Raw genomic sequence first — 21747 nt, forward strand, 5'->3', positions numbered from 1 at the left:
CGGTTGCCGCAGTCAGTTATTACTTACGAGTATTGTGATTGCCAACGGAATGCCGGCTTATCCATGACATGTTATCAGGTTGAGACAGGTACCATTGTTTGTTACCTCGGTAAGGTAAAAGGTAGTTGCAAATATTTGTACCTAGGTAAGGTAAAAGGTATGTAATTTTTTCTGTACCTAGGTTAAGGGAAAGGTAAAAAATACAACTTAAAAATTTTTTAAATTTGAAATTTATATTATCAGTTTCTTTTTCTGAGATACAAAGATATAAACATAAGTCACATTGGTTTCTTTTTTTGAGATCGTCAGATCTATAAACATATATATCATTGGTTTCTTTTTCTGAGATACAAAGATTTATAAACATAAGTCACATTGGTTTCTTTTTTGAGATCGTCACATTGGTTCTTTTTCTGAGATACTGAGATTTATAAACATAAGTAACATTGGTTTCCTTTCTTAAATACTGAGATTTATAAACATAAGTAACATTGGTTTCCTTTTCCTTAGACACATTGGTTTCTTTCTTGGATTTATTAATACTCGTGTTTTTTTAACAAGCGTTTCAAATATTTCGTCCCCCAGCCGGTTTCTTTTCGGGGTAAGAATTTGACCACCACAGCTAAATAAGCGTTTCAACCGGAGCTGAGCTCGGGAGAACAGAATTAAACTTAAAAAAAACATGTAGGATTCTTTGTAGTTTGTAATGATGTCAAGTTTTTATCTGTGTCATTGAAATATGCTAAAACATCGAGTTCAAATTTACAATTTTCAAAATATTTTTCCTCCCTTGACTTTAGAGCTGAAGTTGAAGTGTAAAACTCTTCTGAATCGTTGGTCAAAAACACTATCATTTACAAATTGTTCTTCGCCTTCTTTGTTTCTTCAACTAGCCACTCCTTAAATGTTTTCAAATTATTTTCTCCAAAATTGGAATCCATTTTAATTTAAATTTTGGAATTGTAATGGTCGACAAAACAAAAGGGTTGGCCTCAGCGGAGGTCAAGTTAATAATGAAAGGAAACCGCTTGTAAACGCCAGATTTAAGCGCATCTGATAGAGGGTCGCCAAATTCTAAGTTAGTTAACTGTTCCAATTTGTGTGTAATTCCAAGTAACGTAGGTAATAAAATATCCCAGGTAGCAACGATTTTCACCCTGCAAAAGATCAATTGCTTTTGCAAAAATAATCGGTAACAGAATTCATTTCCTGCAAAAATTCTATTTCTGTGGCTGTGAAACAAGGCTTCTTTAAAGTAATACATATAGTTTTTAAATGATGCTTAACTTCTAAATACGGCTAATGCTGTCATGAAAAGAGTTCCTACCTGGTCGCACAAGGGGCTATCAGTTTAAGGTGGCAAATGCTTTCAACTTCGTCTGCTGCAACTGTTGATCGGCTCACAATATTCCAAAGTGACTTCGCTTTTGCAAGAGGACGAGTGATACAAACGTTTGAATGAGATGGACTCTAATGCCTTTTCTGCTCTTTTGTGACAATTAAGTTAAGCGTGTGAGAGGCGCATCTAAAGTGCTTTGGCAGAATAATTTCATCATCTTTACAAATGTCAATCTCTACAGCATCGATTTCAGACTCCTCTAAAAATTCGGGTTTATAGCATTTGACCCAGCAAATTTATCGAAGCTGTAGACTTTAAATGCTTTACAAAAGTTTGATGCATTGTCGGTAACAGTGCCGGATATCTTGAGAATCTTTTAAGCCGTATTGAGAGTGAACATCTGCCAAAGTTTTTCCAATTAGTTCATGGGTATGAGAAAAACGAACTCGTTTACATGCGAGCACAAGTGAACGTCTAGCTAATGTAGAATCAATATAATGTCCGGTGACACCAAAATAGCTTTTGTTGTTGGCGCTCCAGATGTCAGCTGTCGTACAAATAAAAGCCACCTCTTTAAAAATATTCGTCAAATTTTGCTCATATTCGGCTCTGCGCTTCTCTAAAATTGTCTTGATTGTTTTCCGGCACGGTATATTAATAGATCGCCCTGATATTGTTGACAGAAGGGATCTGAAGCTTGCTTGTTCGACGTGACATAGTGGTAACATTTCCGTTACAATGTAGTCACAAATTTCATTATTTACCTGCAATAGTTAAAATATATTAACTTAAATTAAGTTATATTTAATCCTTTTATGTTTACCTGGACTGAGTTAAGAGTACTGAAGCAGGATTTTCGATCTTTTGCCTCACCGGAAATTTTCACTTCTATTTTTGAATTTTTTCGCTTTCAAAGCTTCATACGAAGAATAACTGTTCGGGTGAACCCTCTGAAAAAAAAGTTTCATAATGTTTTAATGTCTTCATTATACTTGTTTAATTTAAACATTTATTATGTGCTTAGTCATACATATATTTATAAAAATGTGGTTAATAAAAAAAATTGTTTTACATTTTTTGGTGGAAATAAAACCGCTTAAAAATATTGGTAATTGTTAAAGAATGACCAACCCCATCAATGTCCATAAAATTATGACCATATGTATGTATTTATGTATCCGCCAATTTCTTATTAAAATGCACTTTTAGATTTTTTAAACTTATGGAAAATAATTTTCGCGCGAAGAATGCATGTGCATAGATATGCACATTTACATTTAAACATACACTCCAATAAGCACATATTCATACATATATGATGCATACATAAATATGTGCTTGTTCACATACTCAAATAATTCGAAGGTGCATTAAAAAAAAATTGCGGGAATCGGGCTGCTTCATGCTATGATTGTTTAAATGTTTTAATGAAATAGGCCACAATCTATACATAAATACATACATATGGTCATATTCACATTGATGACTGCACCACATAATGTATGAATAAGCACATATGTATGTTCAAAAGCACATGTGCATGTCTACGCACATGCATTTTTCGCGCGAAAATTAATTTATCAATTCACTTCACAGTTCACTTACCTTCAGATGTTTATGCAAGTTGCCGGTTGACTTTTCATCAAATTTGATAGTTTTGTTCAAACACAGTTTGCACTTCCCGTCCGGTAAAAAGAAAGTACCATTTAAAATTAATGGTAGCTCCTTTTTTTCTGCGTCTTCTTTGCTCATTTTAAGATTTGTTGTGGCGTTTTCTAGGAACCGATGTCATCGATAAAAGTGCACTGTTTAGGTAGCAACGGCATTGCTAATTTAGCATTATACCAAATTCCAACGGAAAATATTTTTGCGTTCTTACCATAAAGACCTCTGTGAGTAAGTGGTGGAACTATCATATTTCTAAGTTTTCGATTGCATTGCTGTGAAGCAGGGCTATTTCTAATATGCACAATATTTACATACACGTATGGAAGTACCTAAATACCTTACATAGCTAAAACTTAAGGTTAACGAAAATTCGTACCTAGGTAAGGTAAAAGGTAGCCAAATATTTTTTTACCTAGGTAAGGTAAAAGATACCGAAAAAATTACCTAGGTACATACCTAGGTACAAATACCTAGATACACCCCAACACTGCATGTTATTCTCCCTCGAAAAACTATCTTTTACACAAGCCAACAGTGGTGTGTTAACGGTTTTCAAATATGAAGCAGAATATGTGCTCAAACTTAAAGGATTTATAAAAGCCGTTTGATAATTACTTCTTATTTTTAATGAAGCTAAATTATAAATATTTATATGATAAAAATCATTTACTATGCATTAACACAATGCTAAATACCTTTAACTCCTACCACTGTGCGTATGAAAGTTTTAATTTGGCCATAGCCTGCACAATCTACAAACACATATTAATTTCAGTTTTTGAGTGTGTGTTTTTTTGGGTGTTTCGTTTTAGTTGAGCTGACAAAAAGCACGTGATTTGCTTATTTGAGGAGCTCAAACTGGAGAAAGCGATAGGGAAAGGGCGATGGAAAGGGAAAGGGACACACAGGTGCGCGACAACCTGATTTGTTTCGCTGGTTTCTGAGCATTAGTTTTACAGATTGCATAGCTCGCTGAGATTTCATGGCAGCTGTTGAAAATTATTGCTTAAGCATGCCGGATTTTGGAAGCGTGTTTGCTGAATTTTTATGGCATTCTTATGGCGTTTATGTCTTACCCATCGATGTGTAGCAACAACAATATATTGATTCTAAAATTTGAAAAACATAGGCAGCATTTTGCATAGTGTGGTTTTTACTCGAAAGTATCACTTTAAAGAACGCTGCTTAATTTAAAATATTTTCCAATAGCTGTTAGGAGAAATTTATGAAATAAATGTTTTTATTTTATAAAAGTAAAGTCAGCTTAAGCTTTTCCGACTTCTTGTAAAATCCCAAAGTTAAAAAAGTATCGATTTTATCGAATATCGCGTTGCCTAAACTATTTGATGCGTAGCTTTTCCAATCAAAAGCAAGAAGATTTACAATGGAAGCAAGCTCTATTTCTCGACAGTCAGTTGAACCAAAACTAAAAGCCAGATAAAATTACAGAACCCAGGTCCAAATACAAAGTACGAACTACAAATGAGAAACTGCAAACTAGAATTTGATATCAAAAGCTTTAACTCCATCCTCCGCCTTCTTGCATAGCCTGTTGGCTACTTATTGGCACAGTGAAATTCTTAACTCTGCGTCGCTGCTCGAACTGCTTTTGCCAGTTGTTGTGGCATGTTTCACCGAACACAGAACGCAATGTAAGACTGGCCAATAGACAGCCCGACAGGAACAACAATGTCCGTGGGCCAGGGCCAGAACCACAGCCACTCTCACACGGATTGGAGTTTATGTGCTGCCAGGGCATTTGCGCGCTGGATGGCTGGCTGGCTCTCCTTATCGGAAACAAGCTTATTCCGTTCAATGAACTGAAAAATATTGTTTACCTCTGTGTTTCCTGCAAGTTGCTCAAATTGCGTTTGCGATTCGGACTTTTTTCGTCCGCCCCCTTCGCTGCCATTGCACTTTGATTTATTCTCATCGCAAGACCATAATTGTCATTAAGCAAAAAACATCGGTGCCTGTTCGCACTGAAAAGAAGGCCCTCAATGAAGTGCAGACAGGTGAACGGGGGGTCAAAATTTTTGCAATTTTAAAAAGATAATTTCAATGTGTTTCATGTGGTTGGGAGACCGCCTTCCGCACAAGTTTAAAGTCCTCGGACACTTAAACACTTTAATGCCATTTGGCGCGGACACGGAAAGGGTTAAACCGAAACTAGGAAAAAGTTCGTCCCCTTTTAAACATGACATTTGACATATTTCAGCAAAAAAGTTGTGCTGCCGCCGCATTTTCAACCCTTGTCAATTAGGCTGACGCGGCGTATGCGTAATGCGTGTGTGTTTGTCTCTTTGTGTTTTGGTCAGTGTTGGGTGGAGCAGTGAAGTAAACGCAAAAAATTGGTTTTGCACGAAAAAGTTTTCCGTTTGAGCTTAAACTTTGTCCCGCAAACGAAAAATGCGTATTGCGGAAATTTGAGAGTCCTTTGTCAAAATCTGAGACAATTTGCCAAATGTACGAAACCCCAAAACGATATCTTTTTTTGCCTTAATGGACTTTGGCGGAAATTAATGCGATGGAGAATATAACTTATGTGGATACCTTTGTGGGTATTATGGTAAAATGTTTTGTATTTGTAGCCTCGCAGAGTTTTATATATACCACGTTAATCCAATGAATTCCATTGATTCTTTAACATTTTTAAAGAAAAATATCTCCTGTTTATGCAATGCCTATCGGTACAAACTATGATACTCTCGCACTTCTTTATCTGAATAATTTGCACGACGAAACTTGTCAATGTGTGTTGTCCACAGTTCGTTTCCTGCTCTGCCGGAGCTCTGTCGGCTCATTAGACAGGGCCATGTTGATTAAAGAAGTGCATACATATGCATGTATGTATAACTTAAACTTGTTTGATTCAAGTTACAACAAAAGTAAAAATAAATAAAAAGGTTTTTTCTTTTGATGAGGCTAAAAACTGTTTTTTTTTTGGGAAAAATGTTTGCCCTTCAAAAAAGTCTTCTTTTATCCATTCCTCGTCGGATGCCTATAAACGGAAAAGAGAAGGATTTTTTTAATCTTCGTCGACTGCTAATAAATGGAAAAAATAATGATTTTTTCCTTTCTCGTCGGCTGCTAATAAATGAAATCCAGCAACCTTTTCTGCTTACTAATTTAAGAAAGAATTCTGAATTCACGAAAATAACATTCTCTTTTCTTACAAAGCCCCTAGACTTGTGTCTTCCCCAAAGGGGTCAGATTTTGATAGGAGATGCTCATATAGCATGCTTTTAAGTCCCGCTGGGAAAGTACGAAACTGTTAGTTATTTAATGTTCGGTAAAGTCGGTGTTGAAGTTCATTTATACAAAAAAACCATTACCTAAAAGAAATAATAATAATAAATTCGTTATATAAAGTTGATAAGCGGTATTAAATATATACACATTCAACGTGCAAGAATCTTATCAGCTCGAATCATGTATAAAAAAATACGAGAAATTGAAAACATTTTGTTTAATCGGTACAATACCGGTAACCACCAGTTGTTTTAATAGCGGTACCATAACCGCAACCAAAATACCAAAACCGAAACATTAATCGAAAAGGGTATATTGGTTGTGACCGTAACAGTTACCAAAATTCTTTTATTCTTTACATACCCTTGCTGCGGCAATTGTTATTTAAGTCAGAAGTTTGCTACGCAGTGAAAGAGACATTTCCGATCCTATAAAGTATCAAACAAAAACACCTCTTAACGAGGTAAAAAGGTCGTGACGATCGCACCGATCACCGATCAAATTTTATGATGAAAAATGAATAAGCATTCGACTAAACAAATACACTTTTTAAATGTTTCCATTCGAACCGCTTCTTCCAGGTATTTTGCCTACATTGGCAATTTTTATCTCAGCGTGACGAATGGGAACATTTAAAAAGTGTATTTATTAAGTCGAATGCATACTTCAAATAAAATTTCGACTGTGCTAAAAAAAATTAATATTTTACCAACCCAAGCTCAAAAACTCCACTTAATAAAATTTGTACTATGTCACTTTCACCGCCCTTTCTTCTAAGCCAATCAATTTTCCTAAAGTCTTGGCACTTGGCAATCCTTGTTCATTTAGCAATACCTTTCGATTGGTGTGTTACTCGTTACGATCGTACCATCATAGCAGATTTTCAATTCTACCTTTATATAAACATAGTAGTCCCCTATGCTCTTGGTGCGCATCTTCACTCATGTAGCATCGTCGTCCATAGGGATATACATTCTTGATCAGTTTCACTAGGAGAATCGGTCTAGCCATGTCCGTCTGTCAGACTGGCAATTTTTACGCAAACTTATCTCTTAGTTTTAAAGCTATTTGCATGAAATAATTCTTTAACTATTAGTCTATGACTATAATATATAGCTGTGTTAGAAAAATCGGAAAAAAAAGAAAAAAGCAAACTTCGGCAAGCCGAAGTTTATATACCGTTGCAGCTAATGCATAAATTAAATATTTTTAAGATAAGATAAATTATATGCGTACATTCAGAAAAAAGTAGTACGAATAATTTCAGCACGGACGTACTTGAAAATCTGCCGAATATTATTTTAAAATTTCTAGTACATTTCAGAATAAGTAGGGATCCTAATTGATAAAGATATTTTAAAATATTCATTTTTAATAAACAGAAAAAAAAATTCCTATATCGATAAGAGACTTGCGCGAGTGTAACTTGGCAATTTAATGTTGAATGTATCGATAGATATTGACCGAATAATCAAACTCGCTCACGTCTGTGATAATAATGACAGAGTTTCACGGTTTCTCGGCGAAAGTGTGTACGTTGCCAAATTATGGAATAACCTTGCGCTGCGTAAGCATACATACATAGCTTGAATGAGCCTGTTTAATCACAAGTCTTTGGCTTTTGCAGAGCCCTAGATTTCGACGTTCATACAGGCTATTCATCCTGATCAAGAAAATTATTACCTTAATTTTTTAAAAGAATACAAATTTAGCAAACGAAATTGATCGATATTTGTTCCCAAAAAATGGGATACCTTGAGTTGTTAATAAATTAAAACTATAAGAAGCTTTTATTCATGTTAGCTAACACATTTATTTCTTAAGTTATGTTGTATGTGAATGCTAGTGGTATGAGTATAAGCTATCAACATAAAATTGCTCCGTTTCCGCAAGCTAACTGCACTGTATGTTCATACACGTGTTGGGTGTCTTGTTTTTGCTGAACAGCTTTATCTGAAACGATAATTTTATTGGACATTAAAAACATTTACGTGCCACGACATCAACGCCAGTCACATGATATTTAAAAGCCATGACAAAAAATATGACATAAGGCATAAAACAAAGGCATAAAACAGGACGACAAATTCTCTTGTGCGTGTGTCAGTAATGACAGGAAAAGAAAAGCGGCGAGAAAAACTTGGTCAATGGAGGCCAAGTATCGCATATCAGGCCCATCAGTCATAAACTACTCAAGGAAACGGAAGACCCCACCAGCCCCTTGACTTTGCTTGGCACAAACATGGCGAAAAACGTAAATGATATAAAAAGCTATAATGTTCTGTTACTTTCCCGACAAACAATAACAAGTATTTTTGGCTGTATTTAGACAGCGCCGAGATCGACGCTTAGAAATAACGTAGCCAAGGGCGTGCCACATGCAAGGACTCCTAGAAGGACATGTGAGAACTTCTTGACTTCTTGGTCCGGCGAACGCCGCTTTGGCCTCGTGAGCACACTCATCATGTGGAGGGTACGTGACTTTGTGGCGAGTTCCCCGTTAAGAAGAAAGAGTACGGCACGAATACTTAGTCCGGCTAGGGTCCTGCAGCAGATTACTAAGAAGAATGTAAAAATACAAATTATGTAGAAAAAAATTACTATTCAAGAGGTTCGATGACTTCACAAAGTATAAACTTAGGAATGTAAAGTCCTGTATTGCCAAAGATTTATTGAATCAAGGCAATTATTCTTAATCCAAATGTCAGCATGACAAAATTAGAAGTGATATTAAGATGAATAATTAAAGTTTTAACAAAAAACAGTTTATTAGGGGGAAACAGTAAAATAATAAGTAAGTGCTAATTTAAGAGTCAAACAAGCACTTTCGCATTACTTATGGTTTTTTTTTGGTATTTCAAAGCATAACCTTTAGTTAAAATTTGAAGAAATGCAGAACATGAAAACATACGTTTTAAAAATTCTCACCCTACCCGGTATATATTATAAATGGTAACAGATCTAAGCAAAAAAATAAATACATTTCCTGCTTAAATATCTAAAAATTTATTTGATTAAACAGAAATATCAAAATAATATTGCATGTTAATTTTGTACATGGTAATGCTTTTTCGTCACGAAATTTTGTACTGGATATTTGGTAATTCGAGATTTGATTTCGTCACAATGTTCTTATTTGTTCGATAGTCGACGTTTTTATGCTAAAATTTTTTACCATTCACACGAAGTGTAAACAGTGTATTGTAATGTATTCGGTGAAAAGTATTATCAGGCAGAAGGAAATACATCTGACCCTATAAAATATATATATTCTTGATCAGGGTCAATAGTCGAGCCGATCTAGGCATGTGCGTCTGTCTGTCTTTCCATCCGTATGAACATCAAGATTTCGGCAGCAAAAAACGCAAAAGGATCGGCGATTAGCATGCAGACTCTAATATACCTAATAAGACCAATCTAACGCCTACAAATCACAAAAGTCTGTCATGACAGCTAAAAAACCCATATATTTTTTAGTAATACATATCTATCCATATCAGTTTACTCACAAACAAATTTTTAAATCCAACCACTATATTACAAGTTATCTGACCAAATTCAATTTTTTAGAAATTAAGAAATCACTCGCATAACTTGTAGTAGTAACTCTGCAGATCGGCAGATGGCGCGACTAAAAACCCGATTGTTCTATGGGCATAATTATTTTAAAATTGGTTAAATGAGTAACGGTTATCTCATAGTCGGTGCACTCGAATTTTTTATTACTTAGCTTTTTAGCTTAACAAACATTGGAGTTGCTGCTTTTAACATTTAACAGTTCGATAAAGTTTTATTATTTCTAGTGTGACTGAAGTTTTGGGAACTCATCGCAACATGTTCTCCATTTCTGGTCTCTAATTCACTTGAAAAATCGCAAATTGGCCGCACAGTTTGCCAATATTTATATTTTCGCAGCTAGCCAAAAACACGAATGTACAACATCACAGCTCTTAACCATTTTATGTTGCCCGTCAAGACATTTTTTATCTCCCTGAACAAAACAATTGCACAATTATTGGTTTTTCAGAACGATGTTTATATGTTTTTGTTAATTTTTCCCCAGGGTCAACCATTTGTTTATGGTCTATTCGATTTGTTATACACTTGGTCGTGAATTATACAATTTTTCGGCACCCCTTTCCATTTTGTTTAAAAGAAATGGAATCTCACTGCCAGGACGTCTCTTACTTTGTGGAGAAAAGTTTGCGAAGTCAGCCATGACTTTTGGCCGCAGACGGCTCGTAACCAAACAAAATAATGTATACGCACTGTGGTCTAGGACAGGAATGATGGAGATGGTAATGACGATGGGGATGGTGATGGTGACGACAGCCGAGGGCTACCCAGGCGTGCAATTTATTTCAGTTGGGCAAACAACCAAAACAGCGAAAACTGTCAATAGAATTTCATATACGTCCGTTCGAATTACATTGCTAAACTTAATAAAGTTGCATCAATATGAATAAAAAATGAATTAAAGTTGCCAAAAATTGCGAAAATTAAAATGATTTGTATCTATTATTTTCACGCGGGGAATTAGGTCAGTTTATTGGCTTTATATAGCCATTATCGCCGGAGCCATATTTACAAAAAAGAAACGCAGTGATACAGTTGGAGATGATGTTACATGGCAATGGAAATGAACAAACAGATTTATGTTGCTGCCATGTGTTTGGTCGGCTGCGGTTGTTTATTTATGCGATAGTCGCGGCATTATTGAAGTATAATAGATTCCTGCCGCAGGTGTGACAATGGGCCTCTCACCATTGTTAATCCCCCGCCCGACCGCACTTACAAGTTGTTGGGCCCACAGAACAGGCGTCCAATAACTTAACACGCTCATTCCCACCGCAAAACACGGCATCTGCCGAGGGCCAAGCCAAGGGGCATGGGCATCAGCTCCATTCCTGCATCATTTTGCCAGTGTGGTTATTGACAAATGTATTTCCAATTGGTTGCCAGCTCTCTTTATGTCCGATCCACCTGGTACGGCCCTTATTACAACTTTATTCTCGCTTTTGTTCGTGCCAGTGTTTTATTGAGCCGCAATAATTTCCGCTCAGCTTTTGGAACTTTTCCTTTTTCGGGAAGCCCTAACACTTCATTGAGGTTACGCGACATGTGCGTATTGTTTAACCTACATTTTCTCTTTTCAGGTGTAAATTAATGTATAATGCAGCCCGTTCAAATGATACAGGCAATGGATTGTCGGAGAGAGATTTTACTTTTTCAACGTCAGTATATTCGTAAAAACTTTGCAATTTCAGAGGAAAATTGCTTTTATTCCATTTTGTCGCTAACAAGTTTGTTCAATTTTTGATTTCGCCGGCAATAAAAACAATCAAATATTCACAATAAATGCTGAGTTATAGTTCGAAAGTTTAATATATCAAATGCAGGACTTGCACACGGTGCATGCAGATGTCTGTGCATTCGCGGCTGCCACCGTGTCGTATACGAAATGCCCATGTTTGTATGAATTGCGGAACGGCAAACTACGAGAGCTAGTTACGAACTCGTGCTTTTTTATTTTCCGCATTTTTATTGCAAATGTTTTGTCTCCCTTTGTTTGCTTGCCGTGTGTCCTATTGGAGCTGCAAAAAATAACAAATAAATAAAACCAGGCCCGATATTGAAAACTACGCGGCGAGAGACAAAGAGAAAAAGGCCGCAACTAAAATGCAAATAAAATTGTGTTAAATTTTAATGAAATATTTGCAGATTTATTCACTTTTTGTTTGAAACTGATAGTTACTGATAGTAAATGCATATTTAAGTTAGTCGATAACAAATATAAATTGTTGCGTATGAGAAGTGTTTTTAAAGCCACTAAAAATTTGAATTCACATTGGGCAATCGGGAATCGTATTTTTCTGTGGCTTCAACTAGCATAGATTGCACGTTGCGGCAATTTCTGCCACCCACTGAGAAGAAACATTTTCCAAATTGATCCATAGGGGCCGAGAAAAAAGGCTCAGCAATGAAATCGTTTCAACAGACGCATATTTTCTGGGGTGTCAATCACAAAGTCATAGCCTTAATTAAACGTCACATACAGAGGCAGCTGATACATATGCAGGGCTTACATCAGGACAGAGAAGCATAGCTGTTGGCCAAAAATTTGCATAACGATTCGATTCAATTTGAACTTCACTTTCTTGCTCCATAAACTCCAGAGGCACTATTAGTAAGTAAATGCGTAAGCAACAATTTGGGGTTAAATAACCGGCCAAGGAGCTGGTTCATGATTTAAAGTCCTGCTGCAGCCAGTGCAAGTGGCCATAAATCAAACAAGAGCTTCTTTTCTGGGGGTGCTCTGTGCCGAGCAGCTTAGAGCAGGCGAAGAGAGACTCCAGGGACCCCTGGCTGTCGGCTAGTTCCTTGTGGCCGACAATAACTTAATTGCAAAGTCATGTTTGCATTGTGGCAGGACAAGGGGCAGGATGCAGGATGCAGGATCCTACCTGATTCAATGGTGCCCTCCTCAGTGCGGTCAACACAGAACCAACACGGACCCACGGTGTACACGCCCGTAAACAGAACATGGCCGGATATGGGTCAGTGGATTATTTCCCCACTCCCAGTGCTACTCCAGATTTATGATTAGTGCTTGAGTTCATGTGTCAGGTGAACAAAATTTGTATTATTAAATCTGATTAATGGAATGGCCTCTCCCGTCATTACTACATTCTAATGCAGCAAATTGACGTGTGCTGGTCGTAAAGATTAGAATAATGTTTATAACTGTCAAATCATTTTAAGAAATAAAATAACACTCTTTACAGTCCGCAGGGAATAGTTTATTGAAGCACTTCTTTAACTACACATGTTAAAACTTACTTTAAATTACATTTCATTGTCTGTGCATTTGAAGTCGAATGCTATGCAGTCAAAAAATGACTCAATAAAGCTTAAAATGTTTCAATTGTTTTTAGTACAATATGGGGTAAAACATTATTTCATTGAAGTATTATTTTTATTGGCTTTCGTTGCATTTCAGAATCAGAAATTAGTAGTCATTTAAAAGAAATTGGTAGTGGAAGAAAGGAAACACCAGTATTGTACATGATTATTAATTGATTGAATACCATTAAATAATTGAGTGCTCTCTAAACTATTAGCACATTAAAATCAATTTACTTTTTGTTAGTTTTTGCGTATAATTATTACCATAATTATGAATTTGTACAATGTCATTATAAGATATACAACAACAAAAATTTCGTTAAACAAGAAATAAAGCAAATTTCGGCAAGCCGACGTTCATATACCCTTGAAGAATTGCAAAAATTAAATATTCTTTAAAAAACACTTAAATTTCGATTTATATGGTTATATGATTAAAAGCGTTGAAGCTATGATGATTTTAGGCTTAACTATTCGATCGTTTTTCTGGCTGCTATATAATATCGTTTTCCGATAAAAAAAAATTAAAAACGGGGTTCTAAATTTATTAAACCATTCATATTTCCAAAAAAAAAATTACAAAAAAAATTGAAAATAAGAGAAGTTAAAATTTATGTTTCATTTTTTTTTTATATTTCGATTGTTCCCATGGGAGCTATATGATATAGTCGTCCGATTTTCATGAAATTTAAACCGTAATTTCAAAATATAAACTATCACTAAATGTAACTATAGAAAAAGATTGAAAGTCAGGAATGTTATAATTTTGATTCATTTTTTCCGATTTTTTCTATGGGAGCTATTCGAATTAGTCTATAGAGCTATACGATCCAGCTCGTTCCGACTTTTATACTACCTGCCAAAGCAAGTCAACTTTTGGGAAAGTTACATGCAGATTGCTTTAAAACTGACAGACTAGTTTGCGTAGAAACGGATGGTCGGACGGACGAACGAACAGGCAAACGTACAGACGTACGGACAGACGGACATGGCTAGACCGATCAAAATTATAAGGTCGAAAATGTGTCCTTCACTGCGTTGCAAACTTCTGACTGAAATTATTATACCCTCTGCAAGGGTATAAAAAAATTTGTCAAAATCCGTTTGAGTAAAAATAATTCAAACAATTATTTAACTAAGTGTAACTAACGTATAAGTAAGCCTTCTAAAAAAAAATAAAGAAATTTTAGCAATTTTCGGGTGAACTATAGAGCGCCAAAAAATACTCTAAGCCAGAATGAATAAAAACTGCTAATAGCAGCGAATGAATGCCAGTTCGAAAAAAGAGTGCGAATAAATATAAAATAAAATAAACATTTGGCCAACATTCCTCGGGCGTTGTTGCTGCACATGTGGCCGTCAGGCCATAAACTTTAAATTTGAGCCAGCACAAAAACGAAGTAGCGGGGCCCAGGCAAGTTTTAGTTTTATTGTCATTTCAATGTATTTCCGCACTTTTAACCGCAGTCGGATTTGGATTTGGAGTCGGAGTCTACGGCTCTGACCCGGGCATAAAAAAGAGGAAAAGGAAAAAGAATTATTTCAAGCAGTTTCCAAGCAATAAAAAACTGCATTTGGCAGCCTTGGCCGAAAACTATATATATGTTCTCGATTTCTGCTCTCCACATTTTCATCTACGCTGCATTTTCATATTTTTTGCCTTGCGGATGGACATTTCTAACATTTGCTGCACAGATTTGCGTGCCAGCGACATATTTAAAATGTTGAAAATTATTTATAATTAAAAGTTGGAGGCCAAAAACTTTTTGCTGTCCCCACTGTCCCGGGCGAGACTGGTCCGCATTGGGAGAACATTGCCATAGTCATAGCCATTTGACCGGCTCTGCTGCATTGTCCTCTCGGCGGCGAATAGAATTTTTAATAAAAATACCTAAGGAGTGGCCGAGCGACCCATGGTCCGTTCGGCTTAGTCAGACGGCCAGGAATGATTGTCATTTACGCAATGGCAATAATAATTCATATTTTTACACCGCACACGTCTTAGTGGAATATTGAATATCTGTTTGCGATTCGCAATTTCAAATCTGAACTACAAAGCATTTTTCCTCCGGCCAAAAAATTCTTTTTAAATGATTGCTTAAATTGTGGCACCTCGAGATGCCTTCCGGACAAGTTCATTCGTTTAATTTCCATGCAATTGACTGCCGCACCCATGTGAAAAGCGACTTATGCTAAGCATTTCTACGCACCACTCCACGCCCCTTTGGCTGTCCAATAAAAGTCAATAAGCATCTCGGAGGTATGTGCATTTTTCAATTACGTATTTGTATGCAATGCCAGCATCACAACAGCAGCAGCAACAAAGAGCACAAATTCAAATGACATGGGGACACTGAGCGCCGTACAAGGACGAACGGTCCGCAGGGTGGAAAAGTGGGGTGGTGCAAAGCAGGAGCTATCGCTACACGAGAACCATGTCTTTCATTATGTACGACAAACTGGCTGACACGGGCGGCTAATAACGACCACGATGCACAGAACAGTCGGTTGGGAAATGGACAAACCGACTAACTGACTAACTGACCAACTGAACAACTGACTAACCGACAGACCGACTGACTGACTGACTGACTGTCTGAGGTCCGACTATCACACAACAATAAAGAACACCAACTTACGGACTGCCCCAATGCTAATGGCCAAGCCAATGCAAATTGGCAGTCCACGAAACTAAAAAGCAGACTCGATGGAAGCAACAAAAAAGTAAAAGCTAAATTGGTGCGGGTCAATAAGCTTAGTGTTACACAAAAAACATATCTTACCAAATCCCTTTTTTAAACCGAAATTTAAAGACAAGTAACAACTAGATTCACAATACAAGCACTATATTCAAATATGCTTCTTTTCTCACTTTTAGTAATTATAAATTTGACATCCCAATACAGTTCACATTGAAGCAGAATAATTTTTGCTCTGTGTACCACTGCTGATGCTTCTGCTTGCAGCGAAATCGAATTAGTATTAGTCCAAAACAAAATTAAGAAATAAAATGCTCTCGCTTGGCCCTGACACGAACTGCTGAACAGCTTGCCCTCGCCCTCGCCCTCCGCTTCCGCTTCCTGCAGGACTTGCATTACCATTACCACTTCCACTTGCTCTGGCTGCTCCTTCAGTTCGCCTCCGTACACATGACTGGCCAACGAAACTTTAAATAAGAACCCAGCTGCCGTAAGCCGGGTCTCGAACGCCACTTCCCCCGCGGCAAAGGCCAAGTCAATGGACTCGGCCAAATCCAACGCCCACTCCCGACCCTTTCGGGTCTATTTTCGAGCGCGCTTAGTGAACCGTGCACCTTTGGTTTGGGCAAAAGTATTTATTAAGTGCGGAATCTGGGTCGCATTATGGAGAGCGCAGAGATGCCGATCGCAAAGTCGATTGCAGAATTCCGGATCCGGCTGACAGGCGAGGCTGTCAATGCAATAAACTTGTCCTGGGGAAATCCGTGTCGTTGAATTTATAAACCGTATGCAGGAAGCTGCATATTTTATTTATTAATATGAATTACTAGCAAAAATAAAGCATAAATCATGCGGCACACACGGAAGAGGAAAGCCTTTGTGCCATGAACATGTCAACGTGCTTTTTTTTTTGTTATTGGATTGTAATTAAAAATAAGTGATGGCTCTTTATTGAAATTAACATTTTTATTAAATACACTTCATGCCATTTTAATATGATTTTTTATGGGATTTTTTCGTTATTGTGAAGTTTTAGGAATAAGAGGGAATGTGTGAATATTATTAGTTTTTTATCTTATAATTACTTAAAATAGACATCTAAGAAAGCATTTAAGAACTAAAACTAAATACGATACAAAGCTAAACTAACCTTTTTGCACTAGGCTGTTTTGCAAAATTAAGCACCAATTCCCTATTTATTTTCAGTAGCTTTTTAGTGCTTACCCTCTTTGAAAGTCAGATTTCCAAGCTAGCCTATTTGTTTGTAAAATACAAATGATAGGCTTTTGTGAACTGACAATTCCACCCACGGATATTTGTCGAAAATTCCACTGCTCCCGCTGGCTAATCGTCCTCGTTAGTCCTTGGATGAAGCTATGGCTATTACTGGCTCATTGGGTCATTGTTGTTTTAAATGCGTTATTGTTGGCCGTGGGAGCAAACAGGCGCATTAATAACCAGCGCCATTGAAAGGCCGTGTCATCAAATGAGGCAGGACAAAGCCTCATCCTCGTTCCCGACTCCAGCTTCGCCCCCATCCTTGCGCTCCTCGTGGTGCGGATGATGATGATTGTTTATTTGTGCACAATGACGATGAAACATCATTAAATGGCCAAAAGTCACGCATTTACAGTTACGACTGACAAAAGCCGACCTGCACGACTCATTTGCCGCTCCCTTCTGCCGATATGCCTCTATATCTGACAATTGTTGCCAACTTAGCTATTTTGTATCCTAGCTATTTGTACGTCAAAGTCGATCAAATAATTCCTGATAGTTTCAGGAAATCATAAATAATTCCAAATGCGCTTAATATTATTAATAGACTTAAGGAGTTGGAAAATTACTTAAGATAACAGCGAATGGTCCTTAAAATTTTTATTAATTCGAACAAAAATCTAAACACAAATTAGGCTTTTCTTGACGTTAAGCCCACCAAGGTCAGGTTTGGGTACAAATATTATATAACCGTTGCTTTACCCGACACTTTATTGGGGCAACAAGATTTTGAGATATTGACGTCTATTTGATAGCCTTTTCTAAAATTGTAGTCATCATCACTGATACACTACATCTCGTCGGAACAGCGGTTTTAATGACGACCACCCCGGGCAATTGCAGACTCCACGCCCATTGCAGGCTCTACCCTCGATGTGCTGGCAAATGTAACTGTCGAGTGTTGAAAGTTTAGCTGTCATTACGTGTCAGTAAACCATGATCAGGCCCCAGCTCATTATCGTCATCATCATCTGCGGACGACAACTGGCCCAGTTGATTGCCCCGGGTCCAGTGACCGATGCCCAGCAGTCGGTGACCAGTGACCGGTTCCCACACAGAGAACAACAATATTGCACGGCCTATACTCGAATATTCCATAGTCACATAGGGTTATTGTTTTAAAATTTAAATATTTATATTCAGTTTTAATCGAGTGCTTTCTTCATGGTAAAACGACTTTCCATCGTACCATTTCACATTTTAAGATCATTTTTTACTGTGCAACTTGCTAGTAACCCAATGAACAGAGTTGTTGTGTCAACAATGCAAGGACGTCGTCCTGCTGGTGGGCTCCTCCCAAAAGCCAACAATCAACACATCCGTTTCCGTGGAGCATTCAAATTACAGGCGAACAAAGCAAAGCGGCAAGAGGAAGGCCATCTGGATGGACTACAACTGGGCCAAGTTGTTGACCAATTGCCTCCACTTAGATTGAAAAATTCACTTACGCGAGGGCAGATTTAAAAGAGTCTGCAATGGACAAACTGATCTTAGTTTCTATTTTATTGAAAGATGAGAGGATTAAAATACTGTGATTCTGAACATACTAAATTTTTTTTAGCAAACTTATTTTATGAAGAATAAATTCCAAACAATATTAAAATTAAAAGGGAAAATTTGTCTGTCAGTCGAAGTCAATTATCATATAAATGATGAATATGAATATTACTCTACATGCTGTGCATTTTTGAATCGCATAAACGCACAGTTGGTCAATAGCACTTGTTTTAACACTTAATCTAAAAAAGATTCGACCTTTATAAATGTCGTAACGCGCTCGTTAAGTATAATCTTCTGCGGAGGGGAAATCACAACTAATTGAGCTAAGCCTGTCCTGCAACTTTTCAAATATTTTGGCATGTAGCGTTAGTTTCGAGGGCCACTCCTAATTTTTGTGGATCTCCTTCCCCAGGACTCCCAGTTCGGGACAGTTTTGTGCCCCATTGACGGTTGGCTATGGAAATGACAAACCCAAACAAGCGGCTGGACTGACAGGGAGCAACCAGAGGAGCTCTCGGTAGAACAATTGGCTAACAGGTAACAGAACACAACTGCTGGCGGAGGGAGAGTTACCGCAGCGGCGGTTGGCTTCCGTTTCACTAACTTTCGCATTGCGCTTTTTGTGTTTTGTGTGCTGTGTTCTGTGTTCTGTGTTCGGTGTTCGGTGTTGCCTTGGCCAATTGCTGCCCGGCGTAGTTGCTGTTGTAATCCTATTAAAACGCCAGCAAGCTAGCTTTTGTGGCCCGCCGGCTGCTGCTTTTCCAGCCTGTCAGCCGGCATTGTTTGCTGTTTCATTTCGATTCGGCGAAACAAAGACTTAAAGTGCTCATTCACCTGATTTTGCTGGTTTAGTGCCGACGCTTGGCCCTTTATGTTCAGTTCGCATGTTTATTTAAACCAGAGCCGGCGCTTTGCTTTGTGTTGGCTGCCCCTGGATTGTTCGGCCCAAATGGACCTCAGTTTAGCCGGCCTTTCGTTCGGCGGCTGAGTATGTGCATGGCACACTTTTCCTCCGAGTACTTAGTCCTTAAATAAGCCCGCTGATTGATGGGGGCTGGCTTATCGCAAAACTACTGCTCACTTGGCCCGAACGAGGGGTACACTTACACATCCGGTGTTAAATGAGGGAAAGTCACAAAACAATTTTTGTTCAAAATTACTATTTTCTTTTAGGTTCCAAATATGTTATAAGAAATGTAAGAAAATTTAAAGCTTAATTTTATTCCCTATAATAAAACCAGTATGTATTTTTGTTTAGTTGGGCTCTTTGTTCATAACGTAAGTAAAAATTTCGCCGCCCAAAAGTTATGTTTTGCCGGCAGAAGCTGGGAAGTGGTGAGCATTCAACGCTAGTGAAAATGAAAAGTTCTCCAGCGAAACTTGCTAGACCCCAGACATCCTGAAGAACATTGCGTTTTGGAATGAAAATAGCCCGCCCCAAACCCATTCACCTTGCTGGATGCACATAAAATCTCAAGTATTTTATGGCAAAAGCAATAAATTGGAGCATAGCTCCACTGCGTTACTTCCTCTATTTATTGCCGTTTGCATCAACAGTTTCCATATGGTGGGACCCCGATCGCCCGATATCACAAGGAGTTGCCTTCAATATCCCTCGCAAGAGCCGCCTCATTTATTGAAATATTCGGTGCTTTATTTCGCGCAACTCCTGGAAAGTCTGAAGCTCTTTCGATTGTGCCCTTGGTTTCCTCTCGGCGGCGCAAGACCAGGCAAGGCAAGGCCGAATCCTTGACCCCCGGGGGGAGGTCGAATGTCGCCATTTGGATGCAGGCACATCCAGACAAATTGTCGTAAAAATCGGCCGTAATCGTCAGCATCAACCCAGTCGATTGGGCACCTAAGCCCAAGAAGCCAGAATGGTTGTACTCACACCCAGAAAATTGCACTCACTCGGCCTAATAGAGAAATCGCAGTAAATTCTGGTGCCACTTATTGTGCAGATGGCCCGTCTGTGTTGCCCTGATAGATTTTTTGCTGTGGCCGGAGGAAACTCAAAACGCATATTCACAGCCACACTGAGTGTGGTTCCAGCATTAAACTCTTTAAACCATAAATAGCTAGAGCGGCTTTCTCACTTGCCAAGGGGCAATAAAGGGAATCGCACTCCCACCTAATGGGTTTCTGTTATCTATTGCCGAATTTCTTCCACGTTCTCAGGTGAAGTGCGATGCTTTACCCGGTGTGCAGTGAACACTAATCAGAAAGAGCACGGAAGGAAAATATATATATAGGTTTACATTTTGAGAGCTATGCTTTGTTTTCTATTTTGTTAAATCTAAAATGGGCAATTAACACGTCTTTAAGTAATAAATAAATAAATTATGAATGCAAATAAATGTGTAGTGATATCAAAACCTAAGTAAACAAGTTTTAAAAATCTTTAACATAATTTCATTAGTTAAAAATAATTAAATTTAATTTTAATTTAATATTATTTTAACAATGTTTAATACAAAACGAAACAATCTCAAAGTTTTTAAAATATTTCCAAGCAACTTATATTTTGTATATAAAATCAATCGTATTTTACAAGCGGTTAAAGAAAAAATTTTATTGTTACTTAAGAAGTTAAAGCTGATTAGCTGTACAAAAAGTTACAAATATTTTATTTTGATATATCTTTATTTTGGTCATTGTTGCTGCTATTTGTTGTTCGGAAAGTCATGACCCACCATAAAAGCAACTGATTTCAATTTAATTACGCCGGGTGTGCTCAATCTTAAAATGCTGCGATCATTGCGAGCTTCCACTTTGCAGTCAAGTGTAATTGAAATGGTTCGCCGTTCGCGACACGAATTCAATTGAAAAGGTAAACAAATCAGAAAACGGCAACGCCGCGACATTAGCGCAGCCCCATCGCCAAAAGCTGTCCAAATGGCATGAAACTATGTCGACGGCTTGGTTCCTGTCGATGATGTCGTTCCTCGTAGCTCCAATCTGGTTTCGAGTCCTGCGAGCGGAGGTGGGATTGAAGCTGCGGCCGAGTCCTGCCGGAAGCCAAACGCAAAACATTTCTAATTTCAGCGCTGATGTTGATGAATGGCGATGGACAAGAGCAGGTGGCAACGGCAGCGGAAGCGGCCA

The 21747-nt window shown here is 37.8% G+C and overlaps 1 long non-coding RNA gene across 3 annotated transcripts; it reads right to left on the minus strand.

Moving 5' to 3' along the window:
- Positions 1–1710: 1710 nt before the first annotated feature.
- Positions 1711–3454, minus strand: LOC128252702 (uncharacterized). 3 transcript variants are annotated; one of them, XR_008267330.1, is made up of 4 exons: positions 3219–3438; positions 2945–3167; positions 2163–2289; positions 1711–2103 (listed from the first exon to the last, which is right to left on the minus strand). It is a non-coding gene; the product is annotated as an uncharacterized LOC128252702 (long non-coding RNA). The 3 variants fall into 3 exon arrangements; XR_008267331.1 differs by having other exon boundaries at positions 2945–3144; positions 3219–3435; XR_008267329.1 differs by having other exon boundaries at positions 2945–3454.
- Positions 3455–21747: the final 18293 nt, after the last annotated feature.

Source organism: Drosophila gunungcola, chromosome 3R, assembly GCF_025200985.1.
Source record: "Drosophila gunungcola strain Sukarami chromosome 3R, Dgunungcola_SK_2, whole genome shotgun sequence".
NCBI classification, from domain to species: Eukaryota; Metazoa; Arthropoda; class Insecta; order Diptera; family Drosophilidae; genus Drosophila; species Drosophila gunungcola.